Source organism: Choloepus didactylus, chromosome 9, assembly GCF_015220235.1.
Source record: "Choloepus didactylus isolate mChoDid1 chromosome 9, mChoDid1.pri, whole genome shotgun sequence".
Classification (NCBI taxonomy): Eukaryota; Metazoa; Chordata; class Mammalia; order Pilosa; family Megalonychidae; genus Choloepus; species Choloepus didactylus.
In genome coordinates, this window is record NC_051315.1 from 6435982 (window position 1) to 6441981 (window position 6000).

Sequence of the window (6000 nt, forward strand, 5' to 3'; positions counted from 1 at the left end):
GGTATTGTAATTTTTTACATTTAAATCCATGATCCATTTTGAATAAATTTTTGTATCAAGAAAGAGATGCCCAGTGTCACTACTGTTATCCAACATTGTACTAGAAGTTCTAGTTAGAGAAATTAAGCAAGAGAAAGAAATAAAAGGCATCCAGATTGGAAAGGAAGAAGTGAATCTTTCCCTATTTGCAGATGACATGATCCTATATACAGAAAATGCTTTAAAAATCTGCAACAAACCTATTAGAACTAGTAAACAAATTCAGTAAGGGGCAGGGAACAAGATCAGTACCCAAAGATCAGTAGTGTTTCTATACACGAGTGAAGAACAACCAGTAGAAGAAAACAAGAAAAAAATTCCATTTACAACAGCAACTAAAAAAATCAAATATCTTGTAATGAATCTAAGCAAGGATGTAAATGACTTGTATACAGAAAACTACAAAACATTGCTAAAAGAAATCAAAGAAGACCTAAATAAATGTAAGGACTGTGCTCATGGAGGGGAAGACTAAATATTGTTATGATGTCAGTTCTACCCAAATCAATTTACAGATTCAATGCCATCCCAATCAAAATTCCAACAACTTTCTTTGCAGAAGTGGAAAAGCCAAGCATCAAATTTATATGGAAAATTAAGGGACACCGAATAGCCAAAGCCATCTTGAAACAGAAGAACATTGGAGGACTCACACTTCCAATCTTATTGCAAAGACACAGTAATTCAAACAGCATGGTAGTGGCACAAAGACAGACATATAGAACAGTGGAATTAAACTGAGACATCAGAAATCAGCCCTCACATTTATAGCCAAGTGATTTTTGACAGGGTGCCAAGTCCATCAATTGCCAAGAATAGTCCTTTCCATAAATGGTGCTGTGAAAACTGGATCTCTATTTGCAAAAGAAAGTTTGGATGCCTTCATCACACCATATACAATAATCAATTCAAAGACCTAAATATAAGAATCAGAACTATAAAAATCCTAGAAGAAAGTATAGGGAAACTGCTTCAGGACCTTGCATTAGGCAATGGTTTCTTAGAATTTACTCCCAAAGCACAAGCAGCAAAAGAAAAAGACAAATGGCACTCCATCAAAATGAAAAAGGACTTTGTCATGGAAGTGAAGAGACAACCTGTTCAGCAGAAGAAAATATTTGGAAACCACGTATCTGATAAGGGTTTAATATCCAGAATATACAAAGAAATCCTACAACTCAACAGTAGAAAGACAAACAATCCAATTTAAAAATGGGCAAAAGATACGATGTTGAAGTTTGCTAATGCTGTCATTTTGCAAAATACCAGAAATGGATTGGCTTTTATAAAAGGGGGTTTATTTGGTTACACAGTTAGAGTCTTAAAGCCACAAAGTGTCCAAGGTAAGGCATCAATAATCAGGTACCTTCACTGGAAGATGGCCAGTGGCATCTGGGACACCTCTGTTAGCTGGGAAGGCATGTGGCTGGCATCTGCTTGTCCCCAGATTGTGTTTCAAAATGGCATTCTCCAAAATGTTAGCGTCAGCTTCCAAAACCCGTCTTCAAAATGTGTCTCTCAGCTGCAGCTTCTCTCTCAGTTGCTCTCCAAAATATCACTCACAGCTGCTCCAGCATCTGGGCTGTGTGGCTCTTTTTAAAGTACTCCAGTGATCCAAGTAAGACCCACCCTGAATGGGTGGGGCAACACCTCCATAGAAATTATCCAATGAAATGTCTTGCCCGCAGTTGATTGAGTCACATCTCCATGGAGGCACTGAATCAATAGGTTCCAACCTAATCAACAGTAATGTGTCTGCCCCCACAAGACTGCATCAAAGAATCTGGCATTTGGAGGATATGATACATCCAAACTGGCACATTCCACCCCCTGAACCCCAAAATGACATGATCTTTCCATACACAAAATATATTAATTCCATCACAATATCCCAAAAGCTTAAATCCTTTCAGTAACAATGGTTAAGGACAAGATCCATCAAAATCAGTTACAGGTGTGGTCTGTCCTAATACAAAATTTCCATCTGGCTGTGGACCTTTGAAACTTGGAACAAGTTATCTGCTTCCAATATACAAAGGAGGGACGATCATAGGATAAACATTCCCATTGCCATAGGGAGAAACAGTAAGGAAAACAGGGTTTAGGGGACCAAAACAGTTCCTAAAACCCGCAGGGCAAACCCCATTAGATTTCAAAGTCTGAGGGTCATTTTTAGGATGATGTTTTATCCTTGAGAAAGCAGGCGCTCAACACTTCCAAGGGCTTTTGTGGCAGTCCCTTTCTCTCCAGACACTGGGGTGAGTGCTCCAACATATCCACACATTGGGGAGACCGCCTTCTTGGCCCTACCCTTCTCAAACATTGGGGTGCCACCCAGACTCTGCTTTTCTGGTTCAGTGTTTCTGAGGAGATGTGACTCAATCAACTGTGAGTGAGAACTTTCATTGGATTATTTCTTTGGAGATGTTGACTCACCCATTCAGGGTGGGTCTTTATTGGATCACTCTAGAACTTTAAAAAGAGCCACACAGGCCCAGATGGAGAGTAGCTGTGAGTGACATTTTGGAGAGCAACTGAGAGTGACATTTTGAAGAGCAGCTGCAGCTAAGAGAGGACAAAATGCCCCAAGAGCAACATTTTGGAGAATGCCATTTTGAAACACAACCTGGGAGCAAGTGGAAGCCAACCATGTGCCTTCCCAGCTAACAGAGGTTTGTCGGATGCCAATGGCCATCCTTCAGTGAAGGTACCCGATTGCTGATGTGCTACCTTGGACACTTTATGGCCTTAAGACTATAACTTTGTAACCAAATAAACCTCCTTTGTAAAAGCCAATCCATTTCTGGTATTTTGCATTCTGGCAGCATTAGGAAATTGGAACAGCTGGGTTCGGGGTAGGGAATAGGGAGTTAAGGCTTAAAATGTAGAGTTTTCATTTGAGTTGACAGAAAAGTTTTGGAAATGGATGGTGGTGATGGTAGGATAATGTTGTAATTGTAATTAACAACACTGAAATATGTATTTAAATGTGATTAAGGGATAATTTTAGGTTACATATAATGTGTTACCTGAATAAACATTTTAAAAAATATATTCATAGAACTGTATGACACTAACAGTGAACCCTAAAATAAACCATGTATTATGGTTAATGGTACAATTATAAAACATCTATTGCAGCAAATGTACCATACTAATGCAAGGTGTTAATAGGGGAGTAAATGGGAACTCTGTTACTTATGCATGATTTTTCTGTAAACATGTAGCTTCCTAATAAAAAATAAAAATAAAAGCTAATAAAGGGGAGATGATGTCAGCCAAAATGGTCGAATAGAAAACTTTGTAGATCCATCTTCCCCAGAAACATTGAAAAATCTGTCAAAAACGGTCAGAGTCAACTTTGCCAGAACTCTGGGAGGTAGAAAAATGTTTACAGCAACAAAATGAATGCTTAATCAGGAGGAAGACCACTGGAAAAATGGCAGATCTTTGTGATGATCTGACACAACCCTCTCCTCATCCCCAGTGCAACAGCATCTTGATGGTGTAGATACTGTCTCTGGGGGAGCAGAGGAGCAGAGCAGACCTCATGCCCACAGAACTGTGTTTGTGTGTTTTGTGTTTTGGCCTAGAAGGGTGATTCAACATATGTAAATCAATTAATGTAATACTCCACATTAATTGCATGAAGGGAAAACACCAGATGATCATCTCAACTGATGCAGAATAACTTAAGACAAAATCTGACACCCTTCATGATAAAAACACTCAAGTAAACAAGAGTAGAAGGGAACTTCCTCAACATATCAGGGAATATATGAAAATCCTGCAACTAATATGCTCAGTGGCAAATGACTACCCCCCCCCCAACTTAGATCAGGAACAAGACAAGGATGCCTGCTTTTATCACTTCTATTCATTGTACGGTTGCAATTATTATTACTACTGTACTATTCTATTCATTCTATTCATTGTACTCAAAGTTCTAGCCAGAGGAATCAGACAAGAAAAAGAAAGAAATGGAATCCAAATAGTAAAGAAGTAAACTATTTCAATTCACAGATGACAGGATCTTATATTTAGAAAATCCTAAAGAATCCACAAAAATCTATTAGAGCTAACACACAAATCAGCAAAGTCACTGGATACAAGATCAACAGTCAAAAATCAACTATATTTCTCTACACTAGCAATAAACAATCAGAAAAGGAAACTAAGAAAACCATTCCATTTACAATAGTATTAAAAAGTATGAAATATTTAGGAATAAATTTAGCCAAGGAGGTGCAAGCCTAATACATTGAAATTATAAAACGCTATGGAAAGAAATTAAAGAGGATGCAAATAAGTGGAAAGTCATTCGTGTTCATGGATTAGAAGACATAATATTGATAAGATTGCAATAGTCTCCTATTTGATTGTGCCGGTTTGCTTAAGCTGCCTTTGTACAAAATACCAGAAATGGATTGACTTTTATAAAAGGGGTTTATTAGGTTATGAAATTACAATTCTGAGGCCATAGAAATGTGCAAATCAAGGCATCAACAAGAAGATACCTTTACTGAAGAAAGGCCAATGGCATTTAGAACACCTCTTTCAGTTGGGAAGTCACATGGCTGGGATCTGCTGGTCCTTTGCTTCTGGGTTGTGTTTCAAACTGGCTTTCTCCAAAATGTCTCTGGGCTCATGTCTTAGCTCCTCTCTCTCAGCTCCAGTGCATCCTTGCTTCTCTGAGGGTGTTTCTAAGTATCTGGGTGTCCTCTCTTAGCTTCTCTAGGGCAAACTCTGGGCTTCATCTTTTAGCTTAGCATCTCCAAATGTCTTTCTGTCTGCATCTCCAAGCATCTCCAAGTATCAGCATCTCTGTCAGCTCTTGAGCTCTCTTAAGTACTCCAGTGAACTAATCAAGACCCACCCTGAATGGACAGGGTCCACACCTCCATGGAAATAATTCAATCAGTTCTCATCCACAGTTGAATGCGTCACATCTCCATGGAAACATTCAATCAAAAGATTCCACCTTAATCAAGACTAAGATGTCTTCCCCCACAATATTGCATTAATGAACATGGCTTTTCTGGGGGAGATAATATATCCAAACTGGCACAGAGATCTATAGATTCAACATAATCCTTAAAAAAATCCCAGAGGTCTTTTTTTTTTTTTTTTTTTTTTTTTTTACAGGAATTAAAAAGCTGACCTTAAATTCATATGGAATTGGAAGGGACTCCAAATAGCCCAAATAATCTTGAAAAAGAAGAACAAATTTGGAGGACCCACACTACCTAATTGCAAAACTTACTGCAGAACTACAGTACTCAGAACAGTGTGGTACTGGCATAAGGATGGACACTAGATCAATGGAAAAGAATTGAGAGTCCAGAAATAAGTCCATACATCTGTGGTCAATTGATTTTTAAAATTTTTTAAATTTTGAATTATTTCATGGTGCTAAGACCAAACAATTGGAAAAGAACCATCTCTTTTAGAAATGGTGCTGGGAAAACTGGATATCCACAAACCAAAGAATAGAGTTGGACCATTATTTCATACCATATATGAAAATGAACAAAATGAATTAAGGACATAATTAAAAGAGCCAAAACTATAAATTGTAAGAGCCAAAACTCTTCCAAGAAAGTATAGAGGTAAATATTCAAAACTCTGATTTGGCAATGGTTTCTTAGGTATGACACCAAAGGCATAAGAAATGAAAGAAAAAGATTATTAGACTTCATAAAAGTTTTTGAAAAATTGTGCACCCCTGGACCCTTTCTTAGTTTGCCAAATCTGCTATCACAAATGCAGGGTTGGCTTAAGCAACAGAATTTACTGTCTCACTATTTTGGAGGCTGGAAGGCTGGCTTCCTCCTGGGGTGAGTAATGTTCTGGTGCTGCTTGCTGCATTCCTCGGGGCTCCTTGGCCTTTTCTGCTGCCCTCCACAAGGCGATGTCCTCTCCTCTCTGCTCCTCAGTCCCTGCCATCTTCCTTCTTCTGGC